Source organism: Miscanthus floridulus, chromosome 16 (assembly GCF_019320115.1).
Source record: "Miscanthus floridulus cultivar M001 chromosome 16, ASM1932011v1, whole genome shotgun sequence".
Classification (NCBI taxonomy): domain Eukaryota; kingdom Viridiplantae; phylum Streptophyta; class Magnoliopsida; order Poales; family Poaceae; genus Miscanthus; species Miscanthus floridulus.
The window spans coordinates 9,854,576-9,879,269 of record NC_089595.1 but is presented as its reverse complement, the minus strand read 5'-3'; positions in this window follow the sequence as shown (position 1 = coordinate 9,879,269).

Genomic DNA, 24,694 nt, shown 5'->3' with positions numbered 1-24,694 from the left:
ACAGGGTCAATATTCCTAAGCAATATGACAGGACACCCGAACTTGAGCTTCAAGACGTGTGGAGGCAGCCCGTTGGGGGTCAAACTGTTAACGAACTCCGATGGATAGTAGTTATGTGGATCATCTACCGCGGAGTCAAAACTGTGATACACCGTCTCACCGCCCTAGAACAGATCAATCATTTTTATATTGATCATGTTCATCCAATCGTTATGTGTGGATAAAATCGCTCTGGTGGTGATGTAGTCTTTGTCCGCCATGTTTACATTTAGATCTAGAAAGATGAAGTCGATCAATGTTTGAAGATCTTTCTCGGTATCGCCAGAGTACGGGACACATATCTCGTCTGGACTACATACATTGCCATCTCTGTTAACCTCTTCTGTTCCATCACCAATGCACAATAGATAATCTGCAAACCACGGGTCACTCTGAGCCCTCATGTCGCGGACAAGCTTTAGGTGGTGCATGGATTCCCAAAGATACGACCTTCGTAGAGAAGCACCGACTATTTGAGCTCTGGATCCTTTCCGCACAATAGGGAGGACCTGTCTGAAATCTCCACCAAGGATAGCAGTCTTCCCACCAAACGATAGATTTGACCAGCCCATTATATCCCGTAGGCTGTTGTCTAGTACTTCCACAATTTGCCTCTTTGTCATATTTAAGGAAAATGGACCCTTGGCCCATTTACTTTAGATTTTGGTGTTTGATGACCAACACAACCAAATTGAACTAATGAATTTGCAAATGATTGTTTTGTAGCTCAATAGGATGCAAGACATGACTTGGACAAAGGCAACATGATGATCCGATGATCAACATCTCAAGCAAAACCTTAGAAGCACAAGAGAAGACCCAAGATATCAAGCAAAGTCCAAGCATAAAGATAGGAACCAAGCCGTACGCAAGATCACGAAGAAACGAGCTCGTAGAGGCGACCGGAGGCTTGGCAGACAGGCGTCATCAGCAGCGACCGGACATAGGGCAGCAGCGTCCGATCGAGTACAGAGAGGTTCTAGAGCGGCGAAACAGCGATCGGACGCGTCCAGTGGCATATGACCGGACGCTGTCAGCGTCCGATCAGTAGTTCGTGGCTCCAACGGTCGGGACGACCGGACGCGTCCGGTCAGGACGTGATCAGCGTCCGATCAGTAGCAGAAAAATGGGATTTCATCCCCAATGGCTACTTTCTTAGTGGGGCTTATAAATACAACCCCAACATGCCAAATGAGCTATGTGGAGCTGAGGAAACATACCAAGGGTGTTGATACACCATTTTTAGTGATCTCCACTCGCATAGAGCTTAGTGATTCATTAGGTGATTAGCGTAGGTGCTTTGCGAAGTGCTTAGGTTGATTAGACCATCGCTCATGCGCTTGCTCTAGGTTTAGGCCTAGTGTTTAGTGAGGTTTGCATACCTCTTACCACTCAGTGCTTGCGCGCACCATTATTGTACATCGGAGGGGCTTGAAGTCTTGCGAGATCACACCAACCGCGTTTATGGTGTGGCCGCCACCGTGTACCGGAGGGAACAAGGCCCACGGCATTTCGGCCGAAAGCTCGATAGTGAAGACGGCGGGGAGCAGCCGGGAGAGGCTTGCCGAGAGGCACATCGGAGACCCACTTGCGCGTGGGGAAGCCCCGAGGCTATCCACGGAGTTACCCGACCGGGAGCCTGGCCCTTGCGAGAGATTCCTTGCGAGGGGCTCCAACGAGGACTAAGGGAAGCTTGCATGCTTCTCGATACCTCGGTAAAAATACCAGAGTCGTCAATGGGAGTTTGCATATCTCTACCTTGCTCTTTACCTTCCGCATTTACGTTGATTGTATTAATTCTTTTGCGGTAGAGATAGCAACACACTAGCAAAACTGTAGTTGCACATTTAGATAGTTCATCTTATGCATAGGTTTTGCTAGGGTTAGAAAAAGAGGCCATAGTTTAGAGTTAGAATTTTAAGTTGCCTAATTCACCCCCCCCTCTTAGACGTCACGGTCCCTACATCATAGATGCCTCATCCCAAATTATGAGAGCTGCTTGATGCAGTAACTTGGCAGTACCACTCTGTTTCGTGAAGCTACAACAACCGCCCTCTTGAAGAGTGAGGGGTATCTTGAAACACGAGTGGGCCGTCCTCCTGCCTGGCATTATGGCTACTGCGACTTCAGATGTAGCTGTAGCCATGGCAATGTAACACCCTCGGTGTTATACGATACAACTTTTTGCTAAAAGACTGCATGAGCATCATACTTATGCAATGTTTTCCTAAACAGTAAACGGTCTTTACACGGTCGCCCTTCGTTTAGGGTTTAGGCTGTTTACACGGTGTTTAAACGAAGTTAAACGGTCTAAACGGTTTTGTACTTTTAAAAAAAATACATATAATTATATATGTGCATGTAAAAAATCAAGTATTCTAGCATTTATACATATTTATCCAAGTAAAAATCAATTATTTTGGTATGTATATATATTTATGCATGTGAAAAGAACTAAATATAGATATTTATGGATGTAACATATCAAGTGTACACATTTATAAATATAAGAAACTTATGTATACAAATTTATCCATACAAAACTGAACTAGATTTACCACGTGTTCGCCTAAACAGCCGTTTAAACAGCTGTTTAGCCCGTTTAATACAGTTTATCTCCGTTCCGTTTAGGCCGTTTAGACCATTTTTCCCGTTTTTTGACCATTTAAACGGTCAACCATTTAATTTCCGTTTACCCCCTAAACAAAATAGTTTACCACCGTTTACCGTTTAGTCGCCGTTTAATCGGCCATTTAGGCCGTTTAGGCGAACACTGTACTTATGTGTACATGTATGAATTATAGAGTGTAAAGCAATATACGGAACTTGAAACGTTCATTTGAAACACGAAACGAATGTTACATTTTATGTCGCGTTGTATTACTTAGGGTTCTAAATGAATTTTTATTGAACGGAAATGCTATAGAACGCATATGCGAAACTTTAGTAAAGTTTGTAGTACAAACTTCGTAGGTGACGGTGAAATACTCACGGGCGAGAACGGGAGTCACTAGCTAGCTTAATTGGTAGCCTAGAAATCGAAGTTGACGCAAAACCGATTGAAACTTAGTTACTTTTCTTAAGTCTGAAAATGGGTCGACGAAGCTAAGTTCGACAATTTTTATAGGAGGATCGGGTTAAGTAGTGGCATGATTTTAGGGTTTCTGTTAGTAGCCTGATATACCAGCTAGAGTGTAAAATTGGTGGTGTAGCTACTGGATCATCGAGTTGGCTTTTTTAGTAGCTTTAAAATGCATGCAAGGCACATTCCCGATCGGCTTCGGTGTCTAGGCACGGTCACCACGACTCGGCCAGTGTCGCCGCTCGCTCAAGCGCGCCCACGTGCATCGCCATGTAGGCTGCACCGTCGTTGCTGCGTTTGGCACGCTACTCGCTCGCACATGGGCACGCTGGGCCCGGCAAGCCTGGCTGCTCTGCCTCCTCCATCACGTCCGCCTGAGCCCCGCTGCTCGCCGTCGCGTCGAGCTACACCCCGGTCGTGCTGCACGCCGACCGTTGCTGTCGCGCGGCTACTGCTCCTGTTGACCTTTGGCTGCACGCGCGTGGGCTTGCCCTGCCTACCTTTGCCTTCACATCTACACGTGATGCGACGCCACGCTGTTGCTTTCCCTGACTGCACCATGCCATGTTTCCGTCATGTCATCGGTCGGCCGAGCTGCGCCAAGGCCTAACCATAGAGCTGGCCCCATATGGTAATTGTGCACATTTAGAAGTTGGTTTGGAGTCCAACAGTCGTGGCAAACTTGCCACCGCTGCTGCCGTGCGATGTCCATCCCCAATTTAAGTTTTCGCCCATCGCTGGCAGCCATAAGTCCGAACGGCGTCATCCAAGCAATTGGCCTTGCATAGTCCACCTCCTTCCAATTAACCTGGCACACAACTAGCTCGGGTGGTTAGCTTGCGATCAGAGTCCACCTAATGAGCTTTCGTCCTCCAGTGAGGTAATGCAGAGCGTTTTCCCCGCGGCGGCCTGCCATGGCCAACGAGGCGGGTGCTCGGCCAAGACGCCGCACCGTGCTCCATTATTTCAATTGAGTGATGCTTTGCGTCGTGATTGACTTGGTTGCCTCGCTCATGTAGCAATTTTGCCAATGGAGCAGCAGGTCACCAGGGACGTCGTCGTCGTGCTTGCCGTGAACTAGAGCGACCCCGCGTACGTGGCCAGCAGTCTTGTCGTGCCCCACGACTTCATCCAAGCCGTCCTACACGTCGCTAGTGAGGCCCTCTTGCTCCTAGGGTAGCTGGTTGAGTTGGTTGGGGCCAAGGTCTGCCGCAGCGCATGGCCATCATCGACGGACGTAGTGTTGCCGCTGTGTCCGTGGCCGGTTTGTTTGGGAATAGAACGGGTGTATCTAGAACCTCTAGGGTGTTATCAGTACTCTAGTAATGGAGTCTAGGTAGTAATTGTAGCACTGGGCTTGACATTTCATCGGCGTCGGCGTCACCGTAGCCAAACTCCGTCGTGGTGCACGGCCACGTCTCTGTGTGACACCAGTCGTGGTGTTTGGTACCTCTATCGACTGCACTTGCGATGAGGAGTGTCTCGGTGGAGAGTATTGCTGCCGCAGAGGTTCATGCTCGTCGACGCATGGCCGAAAGTGCTGCAACCTCTGTTAAGTCCACCCAGGGACTAGGAAACATGAATTTGAACTGAACCAGGGGGTTAAGTGCGAGCGTTAGAGAGAGAGAGTTAAATAGTAGAAGGGACCGCGGGTTCATTTAGTTGAATGACGGGGTCTCTTTTGCATAATCACCGGTGCGCGCGTGGGTCTCCTCGTGTTGGGCCACTGTCGTGGGAGTGGGCCGCCGCGTGGGCCACGCTGGTGCTGCACTGCGCCGAGTGAGTGGGCCGAGCCGTTCATATTGTGGGCCACAGCGATAGAAATCGGTTTTTCAATTTTCAATAAAGTAGTAAATGCTTATTCAATTTAGTTTTGAGCTGAACTTTGATAATTTGTAGTAAATTCTGTATATGTCCAAAAATAGTGAAACAAAATTTGTTAGGTTCACAAAAATACCATCTATCTGTTAGTGTAGTTAGATTACAGTTAGCTATGAGAATGGTAGATTCATAAATTCAAATTAGAAAGCTTAGTATTATTTAGCTTAATATTTGTAGGAATTATTGTGTCAAATTGGTGATAGCTTTAGCTATGAAATTTTTACACTAGACTCATTAGATTATTATGTACTTGCTATAAATTTTATAGCCCTAGAGTAGGTTGATAAATAGAGTACCTATTATCCTTGTTTTATCCTATATAGAGTAAATTGGTATTAGGAGTAAGAATACCTTTAGTTGCTAAGATAATATATGGCATGCTTCATACTTGTTAGTGGCAGTAGTAGGTAGCTTAGCACCTTAGTCGGTAGAACTCACTTAGTAGCTTGATAGATGTATTTTATATTAAGAGCTGCTGTTGTTGTATTACTATGTGTTGCATCATCATTTCATGCATGTAGATCATGAGTTGGTAGAGTTCGTGCCCATGGACGAATAGGATTATGAAGAGGTCATTGAGGAGTACGAGGAGAAGATCCTCGTACAGGAGGGAGCCTCAGAGCCTTTTGGTGCTGACTTTGCTGACCCACCGCCTGCCCAAGGCAAGTCCCCAGTGCATAACCCTTATTTTAAATGATCACTGATTATATATGATGTGCATTTATGTTATAAGCATTTTATGGAAACTACATGCATAAATATATCTACCTATGAGTCCTACTAGTATAGTTTGAGTAGCTACTATGCTCAGGATTTCGGTAGCGTGAGTAACCTGCCGTTACTAGCAATAGGTGATAATTATGATCACTCATAATAAAATGGTGGAAAGGAAAATGGTGACCGGGCAGGGATATGGTTGGGTACTGGTGGGTGTAAGAGGTTGTGTCCTATGACCAATAGGGCATAGCTTGGTTACACTTTTTCCCTATCTGTGTTGGTTAAGGACCGGCCATTGCATAAGTCTCGAGGCAAGTCACAGATTTATTATCCCGAGCACATACTTGGGTATGGGCGTAGGGAAGACTCGTTGCTCTCTTGTCATAGAATCTGGCTCTTTCTAGACCAACTGATTGGAGGCAAGGATGGTGGAGGTCCTTGCACCGTACTGAGTCCGGGACTCAGGAGTGGGGGCTTGGAGTCCAAGTTTAGACAGGGACCTAGACACCTAGGACAGGAGGGTGATGGGTTAGTCCTACTTGTGCATGCGGTACAAGCGGGGCGTGTGTTTTTGGGATACCCAGCTAGGGGCATTGATTCGTGAATCACCGAGCAATCCGGTATGGCTTGTTTTGGGTCTAGCACCGTAGTAAAAACCGAAAGAGGAAATGTGATAAAATGGAACTGATTGCTCAACTTTACTTGAAAGTAGAACATGTGCTTACATAGAATGGCTAGATAATAAATTAATACGGCCAGTAATAATAACATAAATAAGGACTCACTATTAGTATTGCTTTCTACAAAAAAGGAAACCAGCAAACCATAAAGCTTATCATATCCCTTGGAGTCAGGAAATTATTCCCACTAGTCGGATAAGTCTTGCGAGTACATTGTGTACTCAGGGTTTATTTACCCCTGTTGCAGGTAATGCTTGAGGAGTACCATTATGTGATGGATTCTTCTGGTGGGCACAGACGGATCCTTGTTTTTTATCGCTAGATGTTTATTTTTATTCCACTGTTTAATATTCCGCACTCTGACTACGAAAATGTAATAACATACTTTTTACGCACTTTGGATTTATGAAATGGATTAAGTATTGCAACTCGTTCTCATTATTGGACCCTTGGGAAAAAATGTGGATCTTTCAGGTTCTCCCTTGGGGTGTGCCCGACGGATACCGCCTGTTGTAGCTTACTTTTGGGGCGCTTAGTGTCTGGTGGAAGACGAGCGTCTCTGTAAGTATGTTATTTCGGGCGGTTCTGCCACAGTTGGTGCCAGAGCCAATAATGAGCTTATGAGTTCATCACTCTTCTCCAAAACTTAAAAATTTGACCAACAAAAGTTTTGCGAAAAGTAGGATGCGCTAAAGTTATGTAAATAAGTATAAGCCCTAGCAATATGGTCTATCTAGGATAGTGGCACTGGTTTTATCTAGTCAGTTTTCTATAGGTGCACTGACTTACATTGCATAAGAAATCACATAGCATATGAAAATTGAGTGTGCGATGTGCCGAAAATTTGCGAATGCCGCTATATTTTGGCTTGAGTGAGCGTACAGGCCGATACATGCATCATGGTAGTAGCGTCTTGCTTAAACTAAAGTCCCCCTACATGTATAATTGGATTAGTAAATTGATTGGACAACTAAAAGAATGCTTTAATAAATGTCTCATCGTTTCTCTAATCCCTTGTTTTGATCTAGAAGGTTGTCCTAAGTGGTTGATTCCTATCTCTTACAGATGAATCTGAGGTCCGGGCGTGGGAGCACCAGTGCTGGCGTGGGCCACAGTCTGGGCGAGGGCCAAGGTGAAAGTTGTCGAGCCAATGAGCATAGCAACGGGGAGAGCCATGAGGCTCCACTTCTGGCTCCTCCTCCTTTTCTGTTGCCACCACCGCCACCGCCGATGACTCATGCGGAGATGATGGTGGAACTGATGGCTGCTCGCCATGAGTCGGCCCGTGCCTTGGAGCTAATGGCATAGGCTATCACTGGCTTCGCCCATGGAGGCCACGGGGGCAATGGTGGGAACGGGGATGGTGCCCATGGTCCTAAGGGACACTCTTCTTACCAAGATTTCCTCAAGACCCACCCACCCACTTTCACACCGACAGTTGAGCCCTTGGATCCGGAGCACTAGCTTCGTATTCTAGAGCAGAAGTTTTTGTTGTTCAACATGGCTGATGAGCAGAAAGTGTGCTTTGCAGCCTAGTAGTTGTTGGGGTCCACAAGTGCATGGTGGGATACCTTCAACGCCATGCAGCTGCCAGATCACCGGGTGACCTGGCAGGAGTTCACCACAGCATTGAGAGAGTTCTATATTCCTGCTGGTGTCCTCAATAGGAAGCTGACTAAGTTCCTAGATCTTCGACAAGGGGGTATGACAGTGATGGACTACGTCAATAAGTTCAATCACTTGTCCCAGTATGGTGGCATCCATGTTGATACTAACGAGAAGAAGAGGCACCGCTTCTATCGTGGCCTCTCTTGCAGCCTTTAGGAGAAATTGTATACTAGGAACTATCAGACCTTCGGGGCAATGATGAATGCTACCATCACCATAGAGGGCTCGCAGCGAGATTCCCAGGCAGAGTGGAAGAGAAAGTGGGTGGCTACGGGGTCCTCTAGTGTAACACCCTCGATGTTACATTGTACCATTTTTGCTAAAACCCTACATGAGCATCATACTTGTGCGTAAATGTGTGTAATATAGAGTATAAATCAATGTAGGGAACTTGAAACATTCATCTGAAACAAGAAACAAATGTTACATTTCATGTCGCTTTATATCATTTAGTATTCTAAGTGAATTTTTATCGAACAAAAATGCTATAGAACAAAAATGCTATAGAACGCTTATGCGAAACTTTGATAAAGTTCGTAGTATGAACTTTGTGGGTGACGATAAAATACATGCGGTCAAGGATAGGGTTCGCTAGCCAGTGTATCAAGTAGCTTGGAAAAGGAATTTGACGTGAAACCGTTTGAATCTTAGTCATTTCGCGTAAGTTTGAAAATGGGTCGACGAAGCCATGTTCGACAATTTCTGTAGAACGATCGGGTTAAGAAGTGGCAAGATGTCTTGGCTTAGTTCGATAGCCCTATGTACCCTCTTGTGGATAGAATTACTAGTTTAGCTTTTGGATCATCGAATTGGTTGTTGTTGCATCTTTAAAAAGCGTGCACGACACGTTTTCCACCTCCGGGTGCGGTCACCGCCTCTGTTTGGCCTGGCACTGCTGCTATGGCTTGCCTAGCACGCACTGCCATGCCGGCCGCATCCCCACCGCCGTGCCTGTGCAAGCATCCACGCGCGTGGCCCCTACGCAGCTGGCCATGGCCTTCTACCGTCACACTCTAGCGCAACTCGCGCACGCAGCACACGCCCAGTCACGCTGCCCGCCCATTGTCGCCGCGCGCTGGATGCTTGGTCTTCACTACTGCCCAGTCCACACCGCTATTGCGCGCCTAGCTCACGACTCACGCACACACGCGCGCACTAGGGTCCAGCGGGCCAGAGGCTCTACCTCCTCCATCACATCCGCCTGCATCACCACCGCTATCGTGTCTGCCTACGTGTTCGGCTCATCCGAACCGGTGTTGCCGCTCGCCCAAGCATGCTCACGCGCACCGCCTGCACAGCCACTGCTCCCGTTGACATTGCAGCTACACACATGGGTTGGCCCTGCCGGCCCTCGTCTTCATGGTTGCGCGCGTGTACACACCATGTTTCCCATCGCATCGTTTGGAGAGTCGCAGGCCAGCCATGCCAAGCCAAGGCCTAACTCACTGAGCCGGTCCCCTCTTGCATTTGCCCACATTCAGAGGACGAGTGGGAGTACAGCATCAGGCCTAACTTCCCCTGGGCGGTAGTACGTTGTTGGGCGCCAATTTAAGGTTTTGCCATCGCCGTCGTCACCATTGAGCCGAATGCCATCACCTTTCAAATTGGTCGTGTGCAGTCCATCCCTTTCCAATTCACCGTGTGCCCAAATAGCTAGAGTAGTTAGCTTCCGATTGCAGTCATCTCATCGGGCTTCCTTCCTACGGTGAGGTAATGGGGAGATTTTTCCCCTTAGCAGTCCGCCATGGCCAGCGAGGCAAGCGCTCGGCTAGGGCGATGCTCATTGCTCTGTTGTCTCAATCGGGCAGGGTTGTTGCCTCTCCTAAACTCGTTCGCCTTGCCCATGCAGTGGCTCCACCGATGAAGCAGTAGGACACCGGGAATGCCTTCACCATGGCCAGCATGAACCGGAGCAACCTCACGCACGTGGCCAGCCTATTGCCATTCCTCGCGACTTCGCCTAGCCCATCCACCACATCTCTAGTGAGGTCCTCTTGCTCCTAGGATAGGCGGTTGAGCCAATTAGTGGCTAGGTAGCCCGAAGCACGTTGGCAGCCACCAACGAACTGGCTTAGATGTCGTTCCTATGGCTAGCTCGGTTGGGCGCAGTAGTGATTCAATTAGGGCTTCAAGGTGGTTACTCTTAGCCTATAGATGGTTACCTAGTAGCAGTAGAGGCGTACGATTAGGTGGTTTCATCGGCGTTGGGCTATCGCAGCTAGACCTCCCTGTGACCGTGGCCTCGCCTGCGTGATGCGCCATTCTTGGCATTTGTTACCTCAATCTGTCGCACATGGCACGTAGAGGCTCATGGGGGTGCTAGTGGGTGCCGAAGGGGTCTGTGCTCGCCAATGTTTGGCCGGTAAGGCCACGGCCCCTGTTCATCCAGCCAGGGACTTTGTAAAGTGTGAACTCAATAGAGGTAGGGTCCGAGGTGTGAAGCCAGTGACTCATTCAAATAGTGCTTGGGTTAACTTTGCGAATAGGAAAAAGAATGGGGACTCGTTTGCAAAAAAAATGCCGGCGCGCGCGTGGGTTTCCCGTGTTGGGCCACTGTCGCGGGAACGGGCCACCGTGTGGGCCACACTGGGCGCACATGTGAGTCGCTGTGGTGGGCCGTGCCACGTCGCGAGCAGGGCCACGCGGTAGAATTCATTTTCAATTCTCCAGCGAATTACAAATGTTTATTCAATATAATTTCTAGCTGAACTTTGATAAATTGTAGTAAATTGTGTAGTTGTCTAAAAATAGTGAAACCAAGTTTGTTAGGTTCACAAAAATACCATCTACTTGTTAGTGTAGTTAGATTACAGTTAGCTATGACAATGGTAGGTACATAAATTCAAGCCTAAGAGCTTAGTATTATGTAGATTAATAATTGTAGGACTTTTTGTGGTAAATTGGTGATAGCTATAGCTATGAAAATTTTATAGTAGGCTCACTAGATTATTATGTACTTGCTATAAATTTTGTAGCCCTAGAATAAGTTGATAAATAGAGTTGCTATTATCCTTGCTTTATCATATATAGCGTAAATCAGCATTAGGAGTAAGAATACCTGTAGTTGCTATAATAATTGATGAGGACATGACACCCATGCATATGACCATGTTTGGCACATGGGATGGAGGGGAAGGAGGCCAGCAAGGGTGTCCAAGTCAAGACGGAGGCCTGAGGCTAATTCGGTTTGAGTCCCCGAGGTGGAGGCCCAAAGCAACTCAAGTTCGAGTCTGCCTCGGAATCCAGGACCAGTCTACCTTAAACTGGTCACCTAGAACGCATCTAGACTCCATTTTTGATGATCCACATATGGATGGAAAGATAATTTGATAAGGAAGCCAATCCATGTGGTTTCACATTAAACGCTCTTCAAAATCAACAGGAATCGTCGAAACAAGTCAGCATCTAGAATCTGCTAGGGTTTGGGCCCATTAGGGGGCAAGTCAACCTTCTTTTGGTCCGTTGGACCGTGTATCGTGTTTGGGCCCATTAGGGGGCATGTCTAGGGTAGGCGATGACCCTAAGACCTTTATAATCATATGCTGCCACCGTCATTAGGTTTTGGGTTTTGCTTAGATTATTCTGTCAAGAACAGTTTCGTCGTTCATCGGTTTGTGAGACCCCAACTTCGTGAGATAATCATTCATCTGCAATTTGGTTGCGTTCTTTCTTGTTCTTGCTTGTGTTCTTCATTGCGTAGGCAGGGATTAGCCTTCTTGGCAAGGTCAACCTAGTCCGAGACTTGGTTGATAACTAGAGGAGCTGTGGTGCTAAGATTGCAGGGTTCGATCTTTCGATCTGAAGCCGGATCAGTGTGTCATTCTCCGCCACAACGATAGTTACCACCACCTGACGGAAGATCAACCGGAAGCTGACTAAGTTCCTGGAGCTGCAATAGGGGAGTATGACAGTGATGGACTATGTGAATAAGTTCAATCACTTGTCCCAGTATGCTGGCATCCATGTGGACACTAACGAGAAGAAGGACTGCTTCTTTCGCGGCCTCTCTTATATCCTTCAGGAGAAGCTATACACTGCAAACTATTAGACTTTTAGGGCAATGATGAACATTGCCATCTCCATGGAGGGCTTGCAGCAGGATTCCCAGGTAGAGTGGAAGAGGATGCGAGTGGCTGCGGGGTCTTCTAGCCACCCTCATACTCAGAAGGTACAGGTTGTCTGGTGGGGGCCCTATCAATCATCAAGCGAGCCTTCATTTCAGTAGCCCCAACAAACTTCTTAGACTTCTTCCACATAGTATCATGCTCCCACGCAGCAGGTGCAGCCCTAGTAGCCTCAGGGACAGCAGGTCCCACCTCACTAAGGGTTTGGAAACAAGCCAGGCGCTTGCTTCAAATGTGGCAAAGATGGCCACTATGCCTGAGCGTGTCCCCAGAACTAGCCAGCTCAGTCTACTCAACCATCGGTGAACTCCAGACTAGTCAGGAGGACCGTGGTCAAGAAGAAAGTGCCCAGCAGATCTGGACAGGTACATTTCACAAATGTTGGGCAGATATTGCAGCAGGAATCGGTGATGGCTGGTATGTTTTCCATCGATTCCCATCTAGCTTATGTGTTGTTCGATTCTAGTGCATCACATTCCTTTATGAGCATGGGATTTGTAGACCGGCACAACTTACCACTTATGGCTATACCATATGCCTATAGAATCCATACTGCGGGTTTGCAAATGTTCATCAATACCCGAACGGACACAGTAAGCTTGGTATAACCACCCACACTTACCGCCTATAGTTCATGGTAATGCTCGGGCAAGGCATTGATGCTATTCTTGGAATGAACTGGTTGCAGGTGTATGGGGTAGTCTTGGATTTGAAGCGAAGAAGTGTTGAGTTATGGCTTCCTTCTTCTAAGGATAGGATGTCTCTTCTTGTACCCTCAAATCCAGTCTTACCTATTGCTGCCCATGCTGAAGCATCTCCCGATCTTACCCCCATCCCTATGGTATGTGAGTTCCTGGATGTTTTTCCTAAAGATCTTCCTGGGTTGCCACCGGACAGAGAGGTAGAATTCTCCATTGAGCTAGAGCCTGGTACTGCCCCTATCTCTAGACGCCCGTACCGCATGGCTCCAAGGGAATTGTCTGAGATGAAGAAGCTACTAGAAGAGTTGATGGAAAAAGGTTTCATCCGTCCTAGTTCTTAACCATGGGGTTGCCCAGCCATTTTTGTGAAGAAGAAGGATGGCACTCTATGGATGTGTGTGGATTACCACCCTCTTAATGCGGTAACAGTTAAGAACAAGTATCCTTTGCCCTGCATAGATACTTTGTTCGATCAACTAGCTGGTGCCAAGGTATTCTCGAAGATTTACCTTCGATCAGGTTATCATCATATCAAGATCAGACCACATGATAAACCAAAGACAACTTTTTCTACTAGGTATGGGCTGTATGAGAACCAAGTGATGTCTTTTGGTCTCACCAATGCTCCTGCCTTCTTTATGTACCTGATGAATTCAGTCTTTATGCCGGAGCTGGACAAGTTTGTTTTAGGATTCATTGATGATATTCTGATATATTCCAAGAATGATGAAGAGCATGCCCAACACCTTCGGATAGTACTGGCTCGACTGAGGGAGCACAAGTTGTATGCTAAATTCAGCAAGTGCGAATTTTGGTCAGATCAAGTGCAGTTTTTGGGGCATGTGTTGACACCTTACGGCATTTTAGTAGATCCCAGCAAGGTGCAAGATGTGTTGGATTGGAAGTCTCCCAAGTCTATGCATCTAATTCGTTAGTTCCTTGGTCTCACTGGGTACTATCGGCATTTCATCCTGGATTTTTCCAAGATAGCTCAGCCAATGACCAAGCTGCTCAAAAAACAAGCTAAGTTTGACTAGAGTCCCACCTGTGAAGAAGCCTTCCAAGCTCTAAAGACATTTCTAACCACTGCTCCAGTGTTGGCCCAACCAGATATTGAGCAACCCTTTGATGTATATTATGATGCCTCGAAGACGGGGCTGGGGTGTGTGCTTATGCAAGATGGGCGTGTGATAGCTTATGCTTCGCACCAACTGAAAATGCATGAGGTGAATTACCCCACTCATGACTTAGAGCTGGCTGCTGTGGTCCACGCTCTGAAGATTTGGAGGCACTATCTGTTGGGCAACAAAGTGCATATTTTTATAGATCACAAGAGCCTCAAGTACGTTTTTAATCAGTCTGAACTGAATATGAGGCAAAGGAGATGGTTAGAATTGATAAAGGATTATAACTTGGAAGTCCATTATCACCCAGGAAAGGCCAATGTAGTGGCTAATGCTTTGAGTTGAGAGTCACACTAGGTTGAGGAAACACCTTTGTCTTTCAACCACACAGAGGTGTTGGCTCACATTGCATTGACCTTAGAATTGCTGGAGCAGATTATTCAGGAGCAAAGGGAAGACCCTAAAGAAATTCCCCACATCAGAAAATTGATTGCCGAAGGGCATGGCCCTCACTTTAGTGTTGATGAGCATGGTGTAGTGAGATACAAGGATAGACTGGTAGTTCCATTCAGTAAGGAGCTAAGAAGAAAGATTTTGAGTAAAGCCCATCATTCAAAGTTGTCCATTCATCTAGGTAGCAACAGGATGTATCATGATCTGGGCCACTTGTACTGGTGGTCCAACATGAAGCAGGACATCACCTGGCACGTCGCGGAGTGTGACACTTGTGGTAGAGTTAAGGCAGATCATATGCATACTCCAGGATATCTGCAGCCCTTACCCATTCCTGTTTGGAAATGGGAAGATATTTTCATGGGTTTTGTTGTGGTTTTGCCCCACACAACCAAGGGCTATAACTCTATCTAGGTCGTTGTGGATCGCCTCACCAAGTCAGCTCATTTCCTCCTAGTGAATTCTAAATATTCTGCCAGACAGTATGTTGAGTTGTACTTGGATAGGATTGTGACTCTACATGGAGTTCCCCTCACTATCATCTCTGATAGGGGATCAGTTTTTGTCTCTCGCTTCTAGGAGCAACTCCAGGAGTGTCTTGGAACTAGTCTCCTCCGCAGTTCAGCCTATCACCCCCAGACTAATGGCTAAACTGAAAGGGTGAACCAAGTGCTCGAAGACATGTTGAGAGCTTGTGCCATTTCTTTTCCTGAGAAGTGGGATGGATGCCTGAAGTTAGCTGAATTTTCTTACAATAATAGCTATCAAGAAAGCATCCGCTTGGCATCATTTGAAGCTCTATATGGGAGAAAATGTTGGGTGCCACTTAATTGGGTTGAAGTGGGAGACGATGGATACTTTGGGCTAGAATTCATCAAGGAGGCTCATGAGCAAGTCGTTCTTATTAGAGTCATTTGAGGGACAGCTTAGAGCCGACAGAAAGCCTATGCAGACAAGCGAAGAAGGCCTTTAGATTTTGAAGTTGGAGATTATGTGTACCTCAAGGTGTCTTCTATGAGAGGGGTGCATCGGTTTGGTATCCATGGCAAGCTAGCTCCCCGATATGTGGGTCCTTACAAAGTTTGAAGTGGTGTAGCCTAGTTGCTTACCGTCTACAGCTTCCCGATATTTTATCTACTATACACAATGTGTTCCATGTATCGCAATTGAAGAATTGTTTGCGGGTTCCAGATGAAGTGGTGGAGATTGAAGGACTTCCCCTCCAACCAGATTTGACTTATGTTGAGCATCCTATCAAAATCCTGGACGAGAAAGAAAGAGTAACCATGAACAGTGTGGTAAAGTTCTACAAAGTGCAATGGCAAAACCATTTAGAGGATGAGGCCACATGGGAACAAGAGAGTTACCTATTGAAGCATTACCCCCACCTCCTCTCTGGCTCTGATAGTTAGTTGCTGCATCGAAATGTATTTCCTATCTCCTTCTCACACTAGGCACATGAAATCTCGGGTCGAGATTTTGTTTTAGGGGGGTAGATTTGTAACACCCTCGGTGTTACATTGTACCATTTTTGCTAAAACCCCGCATGAGCATCATACTTGTGCATAAATGTGTGTAATATAGAGTATAAATCAATGTACAAAACTTGAAATGTTCATCTAAAATAAGAAACAAATATTATATTTCATGTCGCTTTATATCATTTAGTATTCTAAGTGAATTTTTATCGAACAAAAATGCTATAGAACGCTTATGTGAAACTTTGATAAAGTTCCTAGTATGAACTTCATGGGCGACGATAAAATACGTGTGGTCGAGGACAGGGTTCGCTAGCCAGTGTAACAAGTAGCTTGGAAAAGGCATTCGACGTGAAACCATTTGAATCTTAGTCATTTCGCATAAGTTTGAAAATAGGTCGACGAAGCCATGTTCGACAATTTTTGTAGAACGATCGGGTTAAGAAGTGGCGAGATGTCTTAGCTTAGTATGATAGCCCTATGTACCCTCTTGTGGATAGAATGACTGGTTTAGCTTTTGGATCATCGAATTGGTTGTTGTTGTAGCTTTAAAAAGCGTGCACAACACGTTTTCCACCACCGGGCACGGTCACCGCCTCTGTTTGGCCTAGCACCGCTGCTCTGGCTTGCCCAGCGCACACTGCCGCACCGGCCGCATCCCCACCGCCGTGCCTATGCAAGCGTCTACGTGCATGGCCCCTGCGCTGCTAGCCACGGCCTTCTGCCGTCATGCCCTGGCGTAGCTCGCGCACGCCACATGCTCCTAGTCATGCTGCCCGCCCGTCGTCGCCGTGCACTGGCTGCTTGGCCTTCGCTGCCACCCTATCCACACCACTGTTGTGCACCTGGCTCATGACTCATGCACACACACGCGCACTGGGGTCCAGCGGGCCATCGTGTCTGCCTACGTTTTCGGCTCATCCAAACAGTGTCACTGCTTGCCCAAGCGTGCTCATGTGCACCGCCTACATAGCCACTGCTCTCGTTGACGTTGCGGCTGCACACGCATGGGTTGGCCCCGTCGGCCCTCGTCTTCACGGTTGCGCACGTGGACACTCCATGTTTCCCATCGCATCATCTGGAGAGTCATCGACCAGCCGCGCCACGCCAAGGCCTAACTCACTAAGCCGATCCCCTCTTGCATTTACCCACGTTTAGAGGATGAGTGGGAGTACAGCATTGGGCCTAACTTGCCCTAGGTGGTAGTATGTTGTCAGGGCGCCAATTTAAGCTTTCATCGTCGCCGTCGTCACCATTGAACCGAACGCCATCAGCCTTTCAAATTGGTCGTGTGCATTCCATCCCTTTCCAATTCACCGTGCGCCCAAATAGCTAGAGTAGTTAGCTTCTGATTGGAGTCATCTCAGCTGGGCTTCCTTCCTACGGTGAGGTAATGGGGAGATTTTCCCCCTCGATGGTCTGCCATGGCCTGGCGAGGCGAGCGCTCAGCCGGGGCAATGCTCATTGCTCTGTTGTCTTAATCAGGGCAGGGTTGTTGCCTCTCCTTGACTCATTTGCCTCACCCATGCAGTGGCTCCACTGATGAAGTAGCAGGACGCTAGGGAACGCCTTCACCATGGCCGGCAGTGAACCAGAGCAACCTCGCGCACGTGGCCAGCCCGTTGCCGTTCCTCGCGACTTCACCCTAGCCCATCCGCCACATCTCTGGTGAGGTCCTCTTGCTGCTAGGATAGGCGGTTGAGCCAATTAGTGGCTAGGTAGCCTAGAGCACAGTTGGTAGCCGTCGGCGAGCTGGCTTAGATGCTGTTCCTATGGCCTAGCTCAGTTGGGCACAGTAGTGATTCAATTAGGGCTTCAAGGTGGTTACTCTTAGCCTGTAGATGGTTACCGAGTAGCAGTACAGGCGTACGGTTAGGTGGTTTCACTGGTGTAGGGCTACCACGGTCAGACCCCACCTCGGCACATGGCCACGCCTGCATGATGCACCATTCTTGGCGTTTGTTACCTCAATCTATCGTGCATGGCACGCAGAGGCTCATGGGGGTGCTAGTGGGTGTCGAAGGGGTCTGTGCTCGCCGGCGTTTGGCCGGCAAGGCCGTGGCCCCTGTTCGTCTAGGCCAAGGACTTTGTAAAGTGTGAATTCGAATAGAGGTAGGGTCCTAGATGTGAAGCCAGTGACTCAATCAAATAGTGCTTGGGTTAACTTCAGTGAATAGGAAAAAGAACGGGGTCTCATTTGCAAAAAAATGCCGGCGCGCGTGGGTCTTCCATGTTGGGCCGCTGTCATAGGAACGGGCCACCGCAGTGGGCTGCACTGGGTGCATGCAGCGAGTCGCTGTAGGTGGGCCGAGCCACTGTCGCGAGCTGGGCCGCGCGAAAGAATTCATTTTCAATTCTCCAGTGAATTACAAATGTTTATTCAATATAATTTCTAGCTGAACTTTGATAAGTTGTAGTAAATTGTGTAGTTGTCCGAAAATAGTGAAACCAAGTTTGGTAGGTTCACAAAAATATCATCTACTTGTTAGTGTAGTTAGATTACTAGTTAGCTATGACAATGGTTGGTTCATAAATTCAAACCAAAGAGCTTAGTATTATGTAGATTAATAATTGTTGTAATTTTTGTGGTAAATTGGTGATAGCTATAGCTATAAAAATTTTATAGTAGGCTCACTAGATTATTATGTACTTGCTGTAAATTTTGTAGCCCTAGAGTAAGTTGATAAATAGAGTAGCTATTATCCTTGCTTTATCATATATAGCGTAAATCAACATTAGGAGTAAGAATACATGTAGTTCCTATAATAATGTATGCCATACTTCATACTTGTTATTGGTAATAATAGGTAACTTAGTACCATGGTCGGTAGCACTAGCTTAGTAGTTAGACCGATGTACTTTTATTTTTAAGAGTTGTTGCTATGTTGCTAAGTATTGCATCATCATTTCATGCATGTAGATCATGAGTTGGTAGAGTTTGTGCCCGTCGATGAACAGGAGTACGAGGAAGTCATCGAGGAGTATCCACGTGCAGGAGGGAGCCTTGGAGCCTTTTGGTGCTGACTTTGCTGACCCGTCGCCTGCCCAAGGCAAGCCCCGGTGCATAACCCCTATTTTATGATCACTGGATATATATATATATATATATATATATGAGGTGCATTTAAGTTACAGGCATTTTATGGAAACTACATGCATAAATATATCTACCTGTGAGTCCTACTAGTATAGGTCGAATAGTTGCTATGCTCAAGATACCGGTAGCCTGAGTAACCTACCATTACTCGCAAATAGGTGATAAATATGATCACTCATGATAAAAATGGTGGAAAAAGAAAATGGTGACCAGGCAGGGATATGGTTTGGGTACTAGTGGGTGTAAAGGGTTGTGTCCTGCGGCCAACAGGGCATAGCTCGGTTATACTTTTTCCCTGTCTGTGTCAATTAAGGACCGATCGTTGCAACAGACACTAGGCAAGTCACAGATCTATTGTCCCGAGCACATACTTGGGTATGGGCACAAAGGAAGACTTGTTGCTCTCTTGTTGTGGATCTGGCTCTTTCTGGACCGACTGATTGGAGGCGGGGATGGTGGAGGTCCTTGCACCGCACTGAGTCTAGGACTCAGGAGTGGCGGCTTGGAGTCCAAGTTTGGATGGGGACCTAGACACCCAGGACAGGAGGGTGATGGATTAGGCCTGCTTGTGCCTAGGGTATAAGCGGGGCCTATATTTTTGGGGCACCTAGCTAGGCACATTGGTTCACGAATCGCCGCCGAGTCGGTACGACTTTTCTTAACTCTAGCACCGTAGTAAGAACTAAAGATGGAAGGTGATGAAATAGAACTGGTTGCTCAACTCTTGCTTGAAAGTAGAATATGTGTTTATATAGACTGGATAGGTAATAACTTAATACGGCTGATAATAATAACATAAATAAGGACTCACTATCAGTATTGCTTTCTACCAAAAGAAAACCAGCAAACCATAAAGCTTATCATATTCCTTGGAGTCGGGAAATTATTCCCACTAGTTGGATAAGTCTTGCGAGTACATTGTGTACTCAGGGTTTATTTACCCCTGTTGCAGGTGATGCATGAGAAGTACCATTGTGTGGAGGATTCTTCTGGTGGGCATAGACGGATCCTCGTTCTTATCGCTAGATGTTTATTTTAAATTCCATTGTTTATTATTTCGTACTCTAACATTTGGTAATGTAATAATGTAATTTTTAAGAAACTCTAATGTATGAAATGGACCAGTATTGTAACTCATTTTCATTATTAGATCCTTGGAAAAAAATGTGGATCTCTCAGGTTCTCCCTTGGGGTGTGCCCGACGGATACTGCCTGTTGTAGCTTGCTTTCGGGGTGCTTAGTGTTTGGTGGAAGATGAGCACCTCCATAAGCATGTTATTTCGGGCGGTTCTGCCACATCTAGTCACCCCCATACTCAGAAGTATAGGTTGTTCGATAGGTGCCCTATCAATCATCAGGCGAGCATTTGTTTCGATAGCCCCAGCATACTTCTTAGACTTCTTCCACGCAGTACTGTGCACCCACTCAGCTGGTGCAACCCTAGCAGCATTAGGGACACCAAGTCCCACCTCACCAAGGATCAGGAAACAAGCCTGGCACTTGTTTCAAATGTGGCAAAGATGGCCAATATGCCCGAGAGTGTCCCCAAAACCAGCCAGCCCAGTCTGCTCAACCATCGGCTAACTCCAGGCTAGTCAAGGGGACAGTGATCAAGAAGAAAGTGCTTGCCAGCTGATCTAGACAGGTGAATTTCATGGATACTGAGCAGATATTGCAGTAGGAACCGGTGATGGCTAGTATGTTCACCATTGATTCCTATCCAGCTTATGTGTTATTTAATTCTGGTGCATCACATTCATTTATGAGCATCAGATTCATAGACTGGCACAACATACCTCTTATGGCCATACCATATGCCTATAGAATTCATACCTCAAGTGCGTAGATGTGCATCAATACCCGGACATACAAAGTACAGTTGGTATTAGCCACCCACGCTTACCGCCTACAATTCATGGTACTACCTGGGCAAGGCATTGATGCTATTCTTGGAATGAACTGGTTGCGGGTGTATGGGGTAGTCTTGGATCTGAAGTAAAGAATTGTCGAGTTACAGCTTCCTTCTTCTGAGGATAGGATGTCTCTTCTTGTACCCTTAGATCTAGTCTTACCTGTTGCCGCTCATGCTGAAGCCTCTCCTGATCTTACCTCCATCTCTGTGGTATGTGAGTTCCTAGATGTTTTTCCTAAAGATGTACCTAGGTTGCCACTAGACTGAGAGGTCGAATTCTCTATTAAGCTAGAGCCTAGTACTGCTCCTATCTCTCGATGCCCGTACCACATGGCTCCAAAGGAGTTGGTTGAAATGAAGAAGCAGTTGGAAGAATTGATGGAAAATGGCTTCATCCGTCCTAGCTCTTCACCATGGGGTTGTCCAGCCATTTTTGTGAAGAAGAAGGATGGTACTCTATGGATGTGTGTGGATTACCGCCCTCTTAATGTGGTAACAATTAAGAACAAGTATTCTTTGCCCCGCATAGATACTTTGTTCAATCAGCTAGCTGGTGCCAAGGTGTTCTCCAAGATCGACCTTCGCTCAGGCTATCATCAGATCAAGATTAGACCACAAGACATACCAAAGATAGCTTTCTCCACTAGGTATGGGTTGTATGAGTACCTAGTAATGTCTTTTGGTCTCACCAATGCTCCTACCTTCTTCATGTACCTGATGAATTTAGTCTTTATGCTAGAGCTAGACAAGGTTGTTGTGGTATTCATTGATGATATCCTGATATATTCTAAGAATGATGAAGAGCATGCCCAACACCTTCAGATAGTACTAGCTCGATTGAGGGGACATAAGTTGTATGCTAAATTCAGCAAGTGTGAATTCTGGTTAGACCGAGTGCAGTTTTTGGGGCATGTGTTGACACCTGACGGCATTTTAGTAGATCCCAGTGAGGTGCAAGATGTGTTGAATTGAAAGTCTCCCAAGTCTTTGCACCAAATTCGTCAGTTCCTTGGTCTAGCTGGGTACTATCGGTGTTTCATTCCAGAATTCTCTAAGATAGCACAACCGATGACCAAGCTGCTCCAAAAAGAAGCCAAGTTTGACTGGAGCCCAGCCTATGAAGAAGCCTTCCAAGCTTTGAAGACATTTCTGACCACTGCTCCTGTGTTGGCCCAACCAAATATTGATAGACCCTTTGATGTATAATGTGATGCCTCGAAGACGGGGTTAGGATGTGTGCTTATGCAAGATGGGTGTGTGATAGCTTATGCTTTGCGTCAACTGAAAAAGCACGAAGTAAATTACCCCACTCATGACTTAGAGCTGGCTACTGTGGTCCATGCTCTAAAGATTTGGAGGCACTATCTGTTGGGCAACAAAGTGCATATTTTTACAGACCATAAGAGCCTCAAGTATATTTTCACTCAGTCTGAGCTAAATATGAGGCAAAGGAGATGGTTAGAATTGATAAAGAATTATAACTTGGAAGTCCATTATCACCCAGGAAAGGCTAATGTTGTAGCTAATGCTTTGAGCCAAAAGTCACATCAGGTTGAGGAAACACCTTTGTCTCTCAACCATGCAGAGGTGTTGGCTCACATTGCATTGACCTCAGAGTTGCTTGAGCAGATTGTTCTAGAGCAAAGGCAAGACCCTGAAGAAATTCCTCACATTAGGAAATTGATTGCCGAAAGGCGTGATCCTCACTTTAGTATTGATGAGCATGGTGTAGTGAGGTACAAGAATAGACTGGTGGTTCCATCCAATGAGGAGCTGAGAAGGAAGATTTTGAATGAAGCCCATCATTCAAAGCTATCTATTCATCCTGGCAGCAACAAGATGTACCATGATCTACGCCATTTGTATTGGTGGTCTAACATGAAGTAGGACATCACCTAGTATGTCACGAAGTGCGACACCTGTGGGCGAGTTAAAGTAGATCTATGCGTACTCTAGGATATTTGCAGCCCTTGCCTATTCCTATTTGGAAGTGGGAAGATATCTCCATGGACTTTGTGGTGGGTTTGCCCCGCACATCCAAGGGCTATGATTCTATTTGGGTCGTTGTGGACCATCTAACTAAGTCTGCTCATTTTATTCTAGTGGACACTAAATATACAGCCAAGAAGTATGCGGAGATATATTTTGATCGGATTGTGACCCTACATGGAGTCCCCTTACTATCATCTCTGATAGAGGGTTAGTTTTTGTCTCTCATTTCTAGGTGCAACTATAGCACTGTCTTGGTACTCATCTCCTCAGGAGCTCAACATATCATCCACAAACTGATGGCCAGACTAAAAGGGTGAACCAGTTGCTCAAGGATATATTGCAAGCTTGTGCCATTTCTTTTCCTGAGAAGTGGGATGAATGCCTGAAGTTAGCTAAATTTTCTTACAATAATAGCTATCAAGAGAGCATTCGTATGGCACCATTTGAAGCTCTATATGGCAAGAAGTGTAGGACACCACTTAACTAGGTCGAAGTGGGAGACCGTGGATACTTTGGGCTGGAATTCATCAAAGAGGTTTGAGAGCAAGTCACCATTATTCGAAGTCACTTGAAGGCAGCTCAGAGTCGACAGAAGGCTTATACGGACAAGTGAAGAAGGCCTTTGTAGTTTGAAGTTGGGGATTATGTGTATCTCAAGGTGTCTCCTATGAGAGGGGTGCATTGGTTTGGTGTCCATGGCAAGCTAGCTCCCCGATATGTGGGTCCTTACAAGGTTTTGGCACAGTGTGGCCCAGTCGCTTATCGCCTCCAGCTTCTCGATATTTTATCTATGGTACACAATGTGTTTCATGTATCGCAGTTGAAGAAATGTTTGCGGGTACCTAATGAAGCTGTAGAAGTTGAAGGCCTTCCACTCTAGCCTAATTTGACTTATGAGGAGCACCCGGTCAAGATCCTAGACAAAAAAGAAAGAGTGACCAGGAACAGTGTGGTAAAGTTCTACAAGGTGTAGTGGCAAAACCATTCAGGAGGATGAAGCCACGTGGGAACAAGAGAGCTATATATTGAAGCATTACCCCCACCTTCTCTTTGGTCCTATCTCCTTTCCCACACTAGGCACATGAAATCTCAAGCCAAGATTTTAGTTTTAGGGGGGTAGATTTGTAACACCCTCGGTGTTACACTATACAGCTTTTTGCTAAAACACTGCATGAGCATCATACTTATGTGTACAAGTATGAATTATAGAGTGTAAAGCAATATATGGAACTTGAAACGTTCATTTGAAACATGAAATGAATGTTACATTTCATGTTGCGTTGTATTACTTAGGGTTCTAAATGAATTTTTAGTTGAATAAAATGCTATAGAACGCATATGTGAAACCTTAGTACAGTTTGTAGTACAAACTTCATAGGTGACGGTGAAATACTCATGGGCAAGAATGGGAGTCACTAGCTAGCTTAATTGGTAGCCTAGAAATCGAAGTTGACGCAACATCGATCGAAACTTAGTTACTTTTCTCAAGTCTAAAAATGGGTCGACGAAGCTGAGTTCGACAATTTTTATAGGAGGATCAGATTAAGTAGTGGCATGGTTTTAGGGTTTCTATTAGTAGCCTAATATACCAGCTAGAGCATAAAATAGGTGGTGTAGCTATTGGATCATCGAGTTGGCTTTTTGAGCAGCTTTAAAATGCGTGCAAGGCACGTTCCCGGTCGACTTCGGTGTCTGGGCACGGTCACCATGACTCGGCCGGTGTCGCCGCTCGCTCAAGCGTGCCCA